This window comes from Capra hircus, chromosome 24 (genome assembly GCF_001704415.2).
Source record: "Capra hircus breed San Clemente chromosome 24, ASM170441v1, whole genome shotgun sequence".
In the NCBI taxonomy this organism is placed as follows: domain Eukaryota; kingdom Metazoa; phylum Chordata; class Mammalia; order Artiodactyla; family Bovidae; genus Capra; species Capra hircus.
Window position 1 is genome coordinate 60,634,430 of NC_030831.1, and position 16,758 is coordinate 60,651,187.

The window sequence follows — 16,758 nt, forward strand, 5'->3', positions numbered from 1 at the left end:
TGTACTTCATTATTTTTAAAAAGGCTGTCACCACTTACTAAATTGCTTTTATGCCCCACTAATTAGTTTTGGCTTTCAATTTGAAAAACAGGGATGGAGAATACTCTTTTTAGAACCTGGGGAGTTAAATAGAGTTTTGTGTACTGACCTGGGACTCTAACCATCATTTATAACATTGTTTCACTGCAAAAATGTATCCTTATTTCTTAAAAACTAGATTAGAAACCAATTTGGGGAATTCAATCCATCTGTAAACTGGGGACTGCCAAGGTCTAAATCAGGAACATTGTTATATTAGGAGTTCATTTAGACCAAGAAAGAAAAAGCTGACAACCTTCTTAAAGTAATTCCAGTACAACTGTCTGCTCGGGAACAGAGCTTATCAGGAAGTAGTCAACCTTAGCATTTATGCAACTTCTTTTCCCTTTGAAAAAGAACTTAATTTGAATTTCCAACGACAGCACTGACGTGATTCATTTTCCCATAACGGGTGGATTGGAAATTACTTTAATGTATTTGTTCACTTCAGTTCAGTTCAGTCGCTCAGTCATGTCTGACTCTTTGCGACCCCATGGACTGCAGCACCCCAGGCCTCCCTGTCTATCACCAACTCCCGGAGTTCACCCAAACTCATGTCCATCGAGTCGGTGATGCCATCCAGCCATCTCATCCCCTGTCGCCCCCTTCTCCTCCTGCCCCCAGTCCCTCCCAGCGTCAGGGTCTTTTCAAATGAGTCAGTTCTTTGCATTGCTGCTGCTGCTGCTAAGTCGCTTCAGTTCTGTGCGGGGGCCAAAATATCGGAATTTCAGCTTCAGCATCAGTCTTTCCAATGAATATTCAGGACTGATTTCCTTTAGGATGGACTGGTTGGATCTCCTTGCAGCCCAAGGGAGTCTCAAGCGTGTTTTCCCACACCACAGTTCAAAAGCTTCAATTCTTCAGCGCTCAGCTTGCTTTATAGTCCAGCTCTCACATCCATACATGACTCCTGGAAGACCCATAGCTTTGACTAGGCGGACCTTTGTTGGCAAAGTAATGTTTCTGCTTTTTAATATGCTGTCTAGGTTGGTCATAACTTTCCTTCCAAGGAGTAAGTGTCTTTTAATTTCATGGCTGCAGTCACCGTCTGCAGTGATTTTGGAGCCCAAGAAAACAAAGTCTGTCACTAATTCCACTGTTTCCCCATCTATTTGCTATGAAGTGATGGGGCCGGATGCCATGATCTTAGTTTTCTGAATGTTGAGTTTTAAGCCAAGTTTTCCACTTTCCTCTTTCAATTTCATCAAGAAGCTCTTTAGTTCTTCTTCACTTTCTGCCATAAGGGTGGTGTCATCTGCATTCTGAGGCTTGTAAGGCCGGACTCCGGGGCCATGACGGGCCGCCCCCTCTCCGCAGGCGGGGTTTCAGTTCAGTTCAGTTCAGTTCAGTCGCTCAGTCGTGTCCGACTCTTTGTGACCCCATGAATCACAGCATGCCAGGCCTCCCTGTCTATCACCAACTCTCAGAGTTCATTCAGACTCACGTCCATCTAGTCAGTGATGCCATCCAGCTAGCTCATCCTCTGTCGTCCCCTTCTCCTCCTGCCCCCAATCCCTCCCAGCATCAGAGTCTTTTCCAATGAGTCAACTCTTCACATGAGGGGGCCAAAGTACTGGAGCTTCAGCTTTAGCATCATTCCTTCCAAACAAATCCCAGGGCTGATCTCCTGGCAAGTCCCTAACGGAAGGAGCCTCCCAGATCCCGGTGACCAATGACAGCACACTTCACCAGCTAAAGCCGCCCCACCCCAGCCACGTAGAAGGACCTGTCAGCCCGCGACGCCTGGGCCTGGCGACCTATCCGAACCCCCGTCCATCTAGCCTGACCATCCCTCGCAATGAACGTATGAAAACCACCCCCAACACGGTCCCTGTGCGGACTTCCTCGACCTGCGTCGTTCGGGTCGGGAACACTGCCCCGGAGCGCTTCGCCATTAAAAAGCCTGTTAGACACTCTTTTGGTGTCCTGGTCTTTTACCTAACAAGGTTATTGATATTTCTCCAAGAAATCTTAATTCCAGCTTGTGCTTCATCCAGCCCAGCGTTTCTCATGATGTACTCTGCATGGAAGTTAAATAAGCAGGGTGACAGTATACAGCTTTGACGTACTCTTTTTCCTATTTGGAACCAGTCTGTTGTTTCATGTCCAGTTCTAACTGTTATCTCTTGACCTCCATACAGATTTCTCAGGAGACAGGTCAGGTGGTCTGGTATTCCCGTCTCTTGAAGAATTTTCCACAGTTTACTGTGATCCACACAGTCAAAGGCTTGGCATAGTCAAAGCAGAAGTAGGTGTTTTTCTGGAACTCTCTTGCTTTTTTCTTGATCCAGAGGATGTTGGCAATTTGACCTCTGGTTCCTCTGCCTTTTCTAAATCTAGCTTGAACATCTGGAAGTTCATGGTTCACGTACTGCTGAAGCCTGGCTTGAAAAAATTTGAGCCTTACTTTGCTAGTATGTGAGATGAGTGCAATTGTGCGGTAGTTTGAGTATTCTTTGGCATTGCCTTTCTTTGGGACTGGAATGAAAACTGACCTTTTCCAAAATGTAATTCTGCAGTTGCCTGTCAGGTTTTCTTGGCTCTGCTAGTTTTTGTTCCTACAGTTCCAGCTGCGTCTCAGGTAAGATCTTTCCCATCCTAACTGGTCTTGATGAGAAGAAAAGTCAGGCAGTTTGGGAAGTATTTCCCCAGACTTCATCAAAGCTACACTCAGGATCTTTCAGTGTATCATTAGGAATGACAGATATTGGCCTTATTTTTGCGGAGTTTACAAACTTTTTTGTTTTATGTAAATTCGAACAACAGTATAATCCAATAAACCATGTATGCATCAGCAGTTATCCTCAAGCTTCTTTTAGAGGTCTATGAATTACTCATTTATGCAATTATTTCAGGAGATACTGGTGTTTGGAAGTATATGGCTGTATCCTACCAATTTTCATCAGTTTAAAAATGTATTCTACTATCACGTACTTTTTCTGCCCCTTGAAAATAAAACTAAGTATCCCTTCAAGTTGGTGGCTCAGATGGTAAAAAAAATCTGCCTGCCATGCAGGAGACCCAGATCCAACCCCTGGGTTGGGAAGATCCCCTGGAGAAGGAAATGACTACCCACTCCAGTCTTCTTGCCTGGAGAATCCCATGGACAGAGGAGCCTGGCGGGCTACTGTCCATGGGGTCACAAAGAATCGGACACGACTGAGCAACTAACACTTTTACTTTCAGTTTTCACAGTCATCCCTTCAAGTTGTTCAGCAGAAGGATAAATAGCTTCTATGAAGTTTCAACTCAGAGAGACGCAAAATACAGTGTCTAGCGCATGATAAGCCGCTCAGTAAATGGTAGTTTTCCTTTCTCTTTTGTTTCGTTGTTGCAGATTCTGATTTTATTTTTTTCTTCCCCTTTTATTGAGATATAATTAACACACAGCACTGCTTATGTTTAAGGTGTACAGCCTCACAGTTTGACTTAAATGCATCTTAAAATGATTCTCACAAGCTTAGTGAACAGCCTTCATCTCATATAGATACAAAATTAAAGACAGAAAAAATTTTTTTCTGCCTTGAGAACTCAAGATTTACTCTCTTAACCGTTTCTGTGTAATATAATTTTATCATGTTGGACATCACATCCCTAGGTGGTGCTAGTGGTAAAGAACCTACCTATCAATTCAGGAGACAGGAGAGGTGGGTCGGGAGGTCCCCTGGAGGAGGCAATGGCCACAGTTCCAGTCTTCTTGCCTGGAGAACCCCATGGACAGAGGAGCCAGCCTGGTGGGCTACAGCCCATGGGGTCACAAAGAGTCAGACAGGACTGAAGCACCTGAGCACGCATGCACGTTACAGCCCTTCCGCTTCCTTATCTTACTCCCGGGAGCCTGTAATTTTTGACTGCCTTTCCTGGGACTCCAGTTCCAGCTGGGGCCCTGGGCACTGGTGTTTGCTTTCCGTCCTCACTCTGCCCCTTGGCACCACAGTGCCTCCTTCAGTTGAGACCCAGTCGCGTGGTGGTGAAGGGCTAAATCCTTAGGGACACAGAGAATGGGAAAGGGACCGCCACTGGACACTGCGGTGGAGAGAAGGCCAGCGCTGACGGACCACGGTGCTGCCAGCCTGCAGGGTCAGAACGGGAAATAAGGGAAACTGGCATAAAGAAAAGAGTTGGCTAGGGACAGCCTCCCTCTGATTGGCAAAAGAGCCATGACTTTGGAGCTGCAAAAAGAAACAATAAAGCTAGCACACAGTGTAAAAACAGGTTACTGGTCCTCAAACCGTGAGCGTCCATTCATGGAAGATCTCAGCATAATTGCAGAACAAAATGTCATGTTATCCCCTTGACTTGATGTAGAGTACATTAAGAGCGGGGGTTTTGGAGGCAGATTGTCTGGATTTAAACCCCAGTTCTGTCTTATCAAGACGGTGATTAAGTAAACACAAGGGGGTGGAACATGGGCCTGTCCGGAGGAAAGGCAGGGGGATCCAGAAATGCAAGGAAGTCGAGGCAGGAGGAAACCTGGTGTGTTAGGGGGAGCACGCATGTCCTTCTTTGGGGGAGAGTAATACGAGGTGAACCAGACACTGTGCACTTGAAGCCACTACAAAAAATAAAGTAATATCAAATTTTAAGAAGAATCAATGAATAAGCAATGTGTGAGTAGTCAAGAGTTAGCATCCTTTTTAAAGATGTCCAGTTCGCCACCAGAAGAACCAGAGATGAGGACTGTTCAGAGCGGCTAGCAGAGGCCCGTGGACAGAGGAGCCCGGCAGGCTACGGTCCACAGGGTGGCCAAGAGTCAGACGCGACTGAGTGATTGAGCACGCAGGCCAGGACATCATACCGGGGTGGGAGGGGAGGTGCACGCAAGCATGCATGCTCCCTCAGTCCTGTCCCACTCCTTGTGGCCCCACGGACTGTAGCCCCCAAGCTCCTCTGTGCATGGGAGTCTCCAGGCAAGAAGACTGGAGCGGGTTGCCATTCCCTCCTGCAGGGGATCTTTCCCACCCAGGGACTGAGCCCAAGTCTCTTGCGCCTCCTGCATTGGCAAGTAGACTTCCCTGGTGGCTCAGATGATAAAGCGTCTGCCTACAACGCGGGAGACCAGGGTTCGATCCCTGGATCAGGAAGATCCCCTGGAGAAGGCAATGGCAACCCACTCCAGTACTCTTGCCTGGAGAATCCCATGGACGGAGGAGCCTAGTAGGCTACAGTCCATGGGGTCTCAAAGGGTCGGACACGACTGAGTGACTTCACTTGGACCACCTGGGAAGCCCCAGGAGAGGAGGTAATGAGGTATTTTATTATTATTATTATTAAATCTTCTACACAACAACAACCAAAATACCCATGTGCACATAATTTTACTTTGATAAAATAGAAAAGAAATTTAAAATTCTCCAAGCAGAAAAAAAAATGTATTTATCTGCAATGGAAGAGATCGTAACAGAATTTGCAGATTTATATACCCCTGAAGGAATCCCACAGCAAATATGTCTCAAGTGGATGCTTTACCTGTGAGATTTTGTGTCTGCCTAAAAACGCCTTTCCACACTCAGCTATTTTCTTGGGAAACATTATGCAAATCACTTTACAGGTTTCTGCTGGTACAGCTCAGTAATTACCACATTTTCTGGCCTGAAACACTCAGACTCTCCACCCTTCCCGAAGCCTCAGATTCCAGGTGGAGTACAGCTGACCCAGACCCCAAGGAGAAGCAGATGAAAAGGGGCAACTTCAGAGCAGCAGGATAAAAAGGGAGGGTTTTGGAAGTTCCCGAGTTCACAGCTCCTGTGTGAGACCAGAAGGGAACGGCGACACCTGGTTACCCGGGGAGCGTGATCACAACGCTGGAGCGCTCAGGAAGTGGTCGCTGCTTCCTGAGGCTGCTTACTGAGCTGGCCTCGGCGGCAGTCTATCACAGAAGACACGGAGCAGGGGGCTCCTACGCTAGCCGTCAACCAGCAACTTGCTTTGGAGCCAACTGGGAGCCCAGTCATTTCCCCCTTTTGATTCAAATATGAGGAACTAGTGACCTAGGAAGCAAAGGGATGATAAACACAACATTCAGAGTTGTGGTCAAAGAGGACCAGACAGAGATCTTCTAGGTGGAGAAGGGGCGGAAGGTCGAGGAGATGACAGTCCGTCTTCCAGCCCTTCAGTTAGACGGCGAGTCACGGGAGTTTGCGCTGTCATTGTTAGGTCCCATTACTTACGTGCAGAGCACATTCGTTCTTTCCCATGTGTCGGATATGCGTGATACATTTTTAAAGGAAAAAAAGTAAGTTGCCTGAAAAAGAGATATCTAACGCATCACCTGACTGTATCACTCCATTTCTGAACACCATTAAGTTATATCTTCCTTTTTTACCCATCTTTAAGTTCTTCCACAACATTTCAGCACTTCAGAAACATACTATGCGGGTTATACTGGAAGAACAGAGATTTAGTCAGGATCAAAGCAACTCAAGCTCAGGGCCTGTGCCCTCTGAAACCCTCACAGCCTTTCAGCTGTTGACCTTTATTATTGGAGCACGATGTTTCAGCTGTTGACGTTTACTATTGCAGGCCTTCTTCCCCACCGCACTGGTTTCTGGGCACCACCTTTTGTCAGCACCCACAGAAAGGTACCTTCATCCTATCAACTCTGGTTGGGAAAGCAGTGTGTCCCATGGTCAGACTGACCTCACAGAAGTCATCATTTCTGTACCAGAAACATCACAACCTCTTTCCTGCGAGCAAGTGCCCTTCCTCCCGTGCTGACCTGGGGCCCTGGAAGCTCAATGCGGGCTGGCCCAGACTGCTGCTCGCCCAGCTGGAGAGCCCCGCTTTCGGGGGCTGAGCCAGGCTACCTTCAGGGACACAGCTTGCAGGTCAAGTGATCATGCTGAAGGAAGTCTCGTTGAACCTGGGCAGAGACTGGCACTAAGGGCTGGCTTGCACCAAGAACTTGCGCAAGGACTGGCTGCCACAGTCCTTGTAGACTGGCTCCAAGATGGACACCACCCACCCCCCATGTGTCTGCTGACTGCTCCCTTCCCCTTCCCCTGAGCCTGCCCTGGAATTGCCCTAAATCAACTGAACATGGCAATTAACTATACTCCAATAAAAATGTTTAAATAAATAAGTTCAAAAAATATGTAATGGAAAGAATGTGAAAAAGAATATATGTATGTATATATCCAAATCACTTTGCTGTATGCTTGAAACTAATGTATAAATCAATTATACTTCAATAAAAATTTAAATTAAAGAAAGAGAATATGGCAGAAGTGAACTGGTGGCAGCTCTGGGTCTAACCTACACGGTGCCTGGCGCTCTCGTTCATTCTCCTAGAAGCTCGAGCTTCCTCGGGGCCCAGATCTCCGGCAGAGACCCCACCGGGGCCTGGGGGGAGACGGGGAGGGAGAGGGGCACGGCGGGCTCTTACTGTGCAGTCCCCCTGGCTGGAGCAGTGGACAGCAGAGTGCCTCTGTCCTGGTTCCCCCAGGCACCACAGATGACAGAGGACCACAAACTGGACAGCGTAACGCAACAGGAAATTCATTCCCCCGCAGTTCTGGGGCTTCCCAGGCTGTGTTAGGGGTAAACAATCCACCCGCCGAGGCAGGAGACTCAAGAGTCACAGGTTTGATTACTGGATCGAGAAGATGCCTGGAGAAGGACCTGGCAACCCACTCCAGTCTTCTTGCCTGGAGAATTCGAGCAGAGAGGAGCCAGGTGGGGTACTGTCCATGGGGTCACAGAGACTTGGACATGACTGAACCTGCACACACACAGTTCCAGAGGTTATAAGTCCAAACTCAGTGTGTGTCATCGGGCTTGGCTCCTTCCGGACATGCTGAAGTGGAATCTGTTCCTTGCCTCTCGCGGCTTCTGCTGGTGGCCTGGGATGCTGGGAGGCCCCTGGCTACAGCCCCATCACCCAGCCTTGGGCCTCACTGCCTCGTGGCCTCCTCCCTGCGTGTGTCTACGTGTCCTCTCCCCCTTCTCGTAAGGACACCGGTTATCTTGGACGTGAGCCCACCCTCCCTCAGTATGACCTCATCTCAATTATATCTGCAAAGATCATTTTTCAGCAAAAAGTCACATTCTGAGGCTCTCGGTAAATGTGGATTCAACCTAATACAGAAATCATCTGGAGCATTCCAGTCCAGTCAGACCTGCAGACACTACAGCCACGTGAGAAGCTCCAAGGAGAGGGGCAGAACTCAAGCTCGTTTTTGTCGTGCCTGCCCAAATTCGCAGAATCATCAGCGAATGACTGGTGGTTGTTTTACAAGCCACTACATTTGGCGACGGTTTGTGACACAGAAGAGATAACCAGAAGAATCCTTTTGAAACATCGGAGAGGTGATTCGACCAACCACTACCTTGAATTACTAAGTATGCGCTGCCAATATATGGACAGAACTACCAGTGAAAGGAGGACCCTGAGACTTCTGCAAACCGCTATTGCAGCCTTCAGATGTCCTGCATCTGATTTCATTTAATTGTTTTTCTTCACCCAAGGGCTTCTGAGACGTGATTTCCTGTTTAAAATGAGAAGAAGGAAAAAAAGAGAGGGGGGTGGTCTATGTCTCAGAATGACTGTAAAATGCTGAGTAACATGGAAGGAATGTGAAATGCTCTGACCTTTAGAAGAGAGGCTTCTTTCTTATGAAGGACAGAAGATTTTATTATACTTGATAGCCCCTGGCAAGAAAAAGGAAAGGAATTGACTGCTACAGCCAAGGTCCTGGTCTGGAAAGATTAGAAGGTGAACAGACTTGAGGTGTGAAAACCATGAGGTCTGACCCTGGCCAGGTGTTCAGTAATTCAACCCTCATCTCGCCCAGGCAAAAGAGACTTTCAAGCCTCCAACTTCTGAAAGCCTTGGGTTGAACCGGATGAAGGAAATGACGGGTTGCCAGTTTTCCATAACAACCTCCCAAGGCCACACAGGGTGAGAAATGGCAAATGTCAGTCTCTCGTGACCCTAGCAGCAGCAAAGCCTGCTATGAAACTGTTGAGTCATAAGATACAACGGGGCGAGGGGGAAGTTATCCAAAAGGGAATGGGTCGTGACGATCAAGCCCACTGGGAAAATAATCACTAAGTCTTCATGAAGAGACAAGGACATCGAAGACTCAGATGGAAGTCAAAACATAGGAGTCCTTTCCACTTATTAAGCATGAGCATTAGGAAAGCTCCCCGTGCCATTTGACGTTTCAGATTCCTCATTTGGAAAAGGGGAATAAAAATGCCCTACTTTCCTGAAAAGGTCACTCTGAAAACCATGAAATTATAAACATGAAACCAGTTCAAACGCTCCAAAAACGAGTGACCAAGACCAGGCTTAATTATTATTAGTCAGCATATTTTTAAGCATGCTCATGGGACAAATATGTTCTGCAGTCCTTATTTCCGATACAGCTGATTAAAAGGAATTACTAATGAAACCTGTGTACACCACTATATATAAAACAGATAATCAATAGGGACCTACTGTATAGCGCAGGGAACACTACTCAACATTCTGTAATGCCCTATGTGAGAAAATAGTCTGAAAAAGGATGGATATATGTGTATGCGAAATGGAACTGCTTTGCTGTACACCGGAAATGAGCACAATATTGTAAATCAGCTTACAATGTTTTTTAATATTTACAATCTTAAAGATTGTAAATGCTGAAAATGTATTGTGCTTAGTCACTCAGTCATATCCGACTCTTTGTGACCCCATGGACTCTAACCCACCAGGCTCCTCTGTCCATGGGATTTTCCAGGCAAGAATACTGGAGTGGGTTGCCATTTCCTTCACCAGAGGATCTTCCCCACCCAGGGACTGAACTCACATTTCCTGTGTCTCCCGCATTGCAGGCAGATTCTTTAGCCATTGAGCCATGCTTCAATGTAAAACAAAAATTTTTTTAAAAAGAAAGAAAACCTGGAGAACAGTGGTGTCGACAGCAGCCACAGTCTCGTCGACAGAATGTTGAGCTCCTGACTTCTGACTTCCCATTTCCCACCCTGTCCAGGAATTTCAGGACTTTCTTCTGCAAGATGCTTCCGCTAACCTCTACTCCCAGGTATTGGCAGCAATGATCCCTATTTTCAAAACGCAGGCTTCCAGTTAAAGTCCTCCAGGAAAACCGCCCTCCTGGGATCCCCACAGTAGATTCAGCTGTCACTTCCTGTTCCCTGTCAAGGCAGAGGCAGACCACTGCCAAGACAAAGGCGGCGCCCGGAGCACGTGCTTTCTGCCTGGGGTCTTGACTACCAGCCAGTTTGGCATCTTATGAGATAATGAAAAGAGAGAGGACTGAATTTATTCTCCTCTGCTACCACCAAGTCTCTTGACATTTGGATTTCCAAGCCAATCTAAAAGAAACTAAGTATTAAATTCTGCTAACTATGCACCAGGCAACTTAAAAAAAAAATCTGTCATCCTTACAAATATCTTCTAATATTGATAATATTACATCTTTTCCCCATTGTGCTGTGCTTAGTCATAAGTCATGTCCAACTCTTTGCAACCCCGTGGACTGTAGCCCTCCAGGCTCCTCTGTCCATGGGATTCTCCAGGCCAGAATACTGGAGTGGGTTGCCATTTCCTTCTCCAGGGGATCTTCCTGACCCAGGGATGGAACCCAGGCCTCCCACCTTACAGGCAGATTCTTTACCCTTTGAGCCTCCAGGAAGCCCATTTACCCCATAGGTAAATAAGGAAATCAAAGATCAATGCTTTAGCAACCTGAATAAGGTCACAGACCTAAGACGTATTGATAGCAGAGCCAGAACGTGAATCTAGGTGGTCTGACTCAGAAAGTCAAGCTCTTGCTGTTACATAACACCTTGTTTGGGGCTTTCACGTAAGAAATACAGGATGGGCGATGAAGCTGACACATCCCTTCCTCACTTGGCTTGCTGCTGGCCGTGCTGCTGTGGAGGAGCGTACAAGCCGTGGCATGTCCGTCCTCGGGTGGAAATTCAGTCATCCAGGTTTTGCTTCTTTTGCTTATGGTATATATATATGTGTGTGTGTATATATGAGTTCTCCTTTTTTTTTTTTTTTTTCTGTTTTTGGTAAGCTAGCCCAATTCATACTTTGAGTCATTCTTATTAAATCTAACGATCTCTTCAGTGATGGTTCAGTGAAAGTCTAAATTCCTAAGCATAACATTCCAGACTCTCCACGAGCTGGTCCTTTCATAATTCCTGCCTCTTCTCTCTTCATTTTCCTGCATTTGTCCAAAGCACCAGGCAAACCATATTAAGAACCACTGCCTGTGGGGCCTGCGTCTATATTTTCTTATGATGCACCTTTCAAGTAGAATGATGTTACCATCCAGGATTAGTTCTTGTCAATATTTCAAAAATCTTATAGAAATTAAAGAGTTAGCCTGAAATAATAACTTCTTAGACTAAAATATTTAGTGTTTTGGCTTTTGGCCAGAAAAAAAATACTCAGTATGGGAATATTGATTATCTTGTGACTGGTTCCAAATAGGAAAAGGAGTGCGTCAAGGCTGTATATTGTCACCCTGCTTATTTAACTTCTATGCAGAGTACATCATGAGAAACGCTGGGCTGGAAGAAACAAGCTGGAATCAAGATTGCCGGGAGAAATATCAATAACCTCAGATAAACAGATGACACCACCCTTATGGCAGAAAGTGAAGAGGAACTAAAAAGCCTCTTGATGAAAGTGAAACAGGAGAGTGAAAAAGTTGGCTTAAAGCTCAACATTCAGAAAACGAAGATCATGGCATCCGGTCCCATCACTTCATGGGAAATAGATGGGGAAACAGTGGAAACAGTGTCAGACTTTATTTTGGGGGGCTCCAAAATCACTGCAGATGGTGATTGCAGCCATGAAATTAAAACACGCTTACTCCTTGGAAGAAAAGTTATGACCAACCTAGATAGCATATTCAAAAGCAGAGACATTACTTTGCCTACTAAGGTCCGTCTAGTCAAGGCTATGGTTTTTCCTGTGGTCATGTATGGATGCAAGAGTTGGACTGTGAAGAAGGCTGAGCGCCGAAGAATTGATGCATTTGAACTGTGGTGTTGGAGAAGACTTTTGAGAGTCCCTTGGACTGCAAGGAGATCCAACCAGTCCATTCTAAAGGAGATCAGCCCTGGGATTTCTTTGGAAGGAATGATGCTAAAGCTGAAACTCCAGTACTCTGGCCACCTCATGGGAAGAGTTGACTCATTGGAAAAGACTCTGATGCTGGGAGGGATTGGGGGCAGGAGGAGAAGGGGACGACCGAGGATGAGATGGCTGGATGGCATCACGGACTCGATGGACGTGAGTCTGAGTGAACTCCGGGAGATGGTGATGGACAGGGAGGCCTGGCGTGCTGTGATTCATGGGGTCGCAAAGAGTCGGACATGACTGAGTGACTGAACTGAACTGAGCTAAACTGTCTGATTAGAAATTCTGATTACCCATAATACATGGATTTTGCTATCAGATTCAGAAGTGCCTGTTGATAAATGCAAATTTATTTATAATGAAAAAATCTTTTTGAAAGCAACATGGCTGGGGGAGGGGATAGGTGATAACAGTGTGGCTTGGTGATAAAAAAAAGAAAATCTGAGGAACCAGTGGACCTACAGTGGTCTTTATTGCAGCACATTTTGTTTTACTAAAATTCTACCTATTTTTGGCATCTTATACAAATGCTTCTTCCCCCATGAAATCTTCCCCTAAATCGTCAGAGAGAAGTAATCCCCTTGCGCTTTGATCCTATGACCTGGCGGATATGCTGCTCTTCTGTATTTTCTTGGGCCTAAGCTGCTGTCAGCTGTAATTGCGTCATTATTCTACATACCACAAAGAGGGAGAAATACTAACAACTAAACTATGGCGACTACATTGCCTCTATCACGTGAAAAGTACAGACATGGTCATGTCAGGACCCATGGGACCCACCCCACGAGCACTTCGTGTTTACTTCCCTCACCGGCTCATTAAGAGGGAGCGGCTACATCTTCATTAGTCCCCTTTCCTCAGGACCTTGTGTGTGTGTGTGTGTGTGTGTGTGTGTGTGTGAGAAATTCACGCAGTCATGTCTGACGCTTTGTGACCCCATGGGCGGTAGCCTACCAGGCTTCTCTGTCCATGGGATTCTCCAGGCAAGCATGCTGGAGCAGGTGGCCATTTCCTTCTCTAGGGGCTCTCTGCAATCCAGGGACTGAACCGCGTCTCCCTATTCTGTGCCCGTATGTGCCATATACTCAACGTGTGTGCTGTATTGAACTCTTAGTTTAGAATTGTCTAAGAGACTCCCAAAGCCGGGTGACTGTTAGGCTCGTAGTGAAATTTCATGGACTGTTGCTGCCTTTTGCATATACTTAGAGATCAATCTAGTCTATAAATTAGACAATAAAGTTAATTAGATAATAAAGAATCCTAACGGACCAATTAAACTATAAAGAATCCTAACAGATTTCTCATCTTCATATCAGTTAGAACTAAACATTTTTACCAAAACACTGTTTGTTAGATTTCTATTTCGAGAGACTTTTATTTAACTTGGGGTATAGTACAGAAAATTTCGTATTTACTCTTGAATATTGGGCCAAGTCTCCATCAGAAGTCACCTGAAATGTCTTTACTCGCAGGACCCAACGCTAAGACTACTTCTGATGGAGACTTTTTTGAGGACTCTGGAAAGAAGACAAAGAAGGTAGGAGGCGGAAGCAGTGGGGGGAGGCGAAGCACAGGGGGGGAGGCGGAAGCAGAGAGAGGAGGCGGAAGCCAAGAGGAGGGGACTTCTGATCAGCGGGCCTTTGACGGACACTGGGCATAGGACGATGAGTTTACCATCAGATGTTTCACCGATCGTTTTACTAACAAGTAGCTGAATGATTCGGAGAAGGCAATGGCAACCCACTCCAGTATTCTTGCCTAGAAAATCCCAGGGACAGAGGAGTCTGGTGGGCTGCCGTCTATGGGGTCGCACAGAGTCGGACACGACTGAAGCGACTTAGCAGCAGCAGCAGCATTGGGCCAAGAGAGGAAAAGCGTAACGAAGCGCAGGGAAAGAAGGAAAAGTTCCCTCAGGACTGAAGCCTCTTGTCTGGGTACCTGCAAGATGCCACGGTCTTAGTGAACCGCCGGACGTTTAATTGGCGGGATGGGGGTATGGCTGATGAGTCATCTCTTATTACAGTAATTCTGCACAGCAGACTACAGCTAAACCTCTGTGCTGCTAACAATACACATTTGTTTCGTGCGCACGGGGTGGCTGGGTGCTCTGCTGACCGGGGTTGGACTTGCCCACGCACCCGGGAGTCAGCCGGTCTGGGCAGCTGGGCTGGAGGGGCTCGGCTCCACACCCCGCCCATCCTCCGCCCGGAACCACAGACGTGTCCTCACGGCAGCTGGCAGAGCGCGCAAGAGCGAGCAGAAACACACCAGCTTCCTAGACCTCAGCTTCAAACTGCACGCCATTTCCCTTGCCTCGTTCTATTGGCCAACAGGAGTAATACACCCGCACAAAAGCCACGAGGCAAGGAAATCCCCCTCCCTCTTTAGAACAGGACCTGCTAAGTCGCATGGCGAAAGACACACGTACAGGAACGGGTGAAGAACTGGTATCTATGACGCAACTCCCCCCCTGGAATAAGTCACATCTAACACGTAAATATCGATTCAGAGTTTACAAAGCAGGTTGTTTCCTAAGTCCTGTCCGACTCTTTTATGACCCGGTCCACTGTAGCCCACCTGACTCCTCTGTCCATGGGATTTCTCAGAAAAGAATACTGCAGTGGGTAGCCTTTCCCTTCTCCGGGGGATCTTCCTGACCCCTGGGGTCCGGAAGGGACTGAAACCGAGCCTCTTGCATTGGCAGGTGGACTCTCTGCCACGGAGCCACCGAGGAAACCCTGAGCTGGCAAAGCAGACACGCTTACTCCTGCCCTACTGAAGCAAAAAGGAAACTCCAGGAACTCAAATAACCTGTGGTACATACCAAGTGATTGGGATGGAATTCAATTCGGATAATCAAGTACATTAAACTTACAAAACCTACTAAAAGCATGGGGTTAAGTGATTCAGTAAAGGGTTAGATCAATTCAGAAGAACAATGCTGAGTTTTTTATCGTCAGGAACAACCGACCACACCCAGAGTTTCTGGGGAGTCTGCTCCAGCTGGTTTCTAGGCTACATACATAAATAAGAATTGGGGCTTGTTTTCACACAAACACATTAATTCGTGAAGAGATCAGGCTAAGAGTCCACGGAATGCCGAAAATCCAAACTGGTGACAGCACAGAGATGCAAACAGCATCTCACACTGACAAACCGCATATGGATTTTCTGTCTTGAACTGATTGGGGAAAAATAGTTTGAGGTGATGAACTGTAAACATGTTGGAAGTAATTGGTTTAGTAAGAAAAAGGGTGTTAATTTAGAAATATCAATACTCCTACCCTCCTGGTGAATTATGTAGAGACGGAATGAAATCAGAGCTGCCTGACGATCTGATAGTTTATGGTCTCATTTACTACCACGTACGTCTCATGTAGCCAGAAGAAAAGGCTTTTGCATTCCTGCCAGAAACACTGCTGCCTAAACACCCACTCACTGAAATTTATATTCAGAGGGAGAAAGGCTCTGGAGTCAAGGTCACCTTATCAAAGAGGGATTCACTTCAGTTCAGTTCAGTCGCTCAGGCGTGTCCGACTCTTTGCGACCCCGTGAATCGCAGCACGCCAGGCCTCCCTGTCCATCACCAACTCCTGGAGTTCACTCAGACTCACGTGTATCGAGTCAGTGATGCCAGGGTAGAAAATAAAAGATTAATTGAAATTTCCAGTAACTGTCCAATCATCTTACCAATAAATACAGATGCCCCTCCATATCCGTGGGTTCCACATTCTCAGGTTCAATCAGTCATAGATCAAAAGTATTCAGAAAAAAAAAAACAACAATCCAGAAAGTTCCCAAAAGAAAGCTGCACATGGAAAGCATTTACGTAGCATTTAGACTCTATTGGGTATTGGAAGTAAGTCATACAGATAGAGAAGATTTAAGGTTCTGAGAGGGTGTGCATAGTGTATGCATATACTATGCCATTTTATATCGGGGGATTAAGCATCCGCATGGATTTGGGTATCTGTGGGGGGTCCTGGAACCAATCCCCAGAGAATCCCAAGGGCTCGACAAACGTACTTAGAGGAACCGTTCCCTGAGGTTTCCCTACCGCTTCCGCCAAAGGACCCTTGCTCTTTGATCTCGGAGCATCTTTCTCTGCGCTTTGGTTGCAGTATGTCAATTGCAATTTACTATTTCTTCCTGTGAGTCTCTGCAATGCATGCTGCATCCTAGCCGGTAAGCCTTATGAGGGGAGAGTCGTAAATTTCTCATCCATCTTCTGTATCCTAGGACCTGGAACAGTACTTGGTTCTAGGTCATTCATACGTTCACAACGTCATTCACAACGTTTGTCAAATGAAAATTGGTCCCGCATAACCAGTTTTGATCACTTCTGCCTACTACAGCCCATTCTCTGCGAGCCAGCACCACAGAGGGCACACGGGGATGTGCCCTTGGTTAGCTGTCTCATTCCTGTTGGCAATGGCTCCTTCTAAGAGTAAGACCAAAGTCCTTAACGCGGTCTACGCGGCACTGGGTAGTCACGCCCCTTCTCACCGCTTCCTCCTCCCTCTTGACTTCTCACCATCAAGCTCCAGACGAAATGCTTCATTCGTGCAATGCTCCAACAC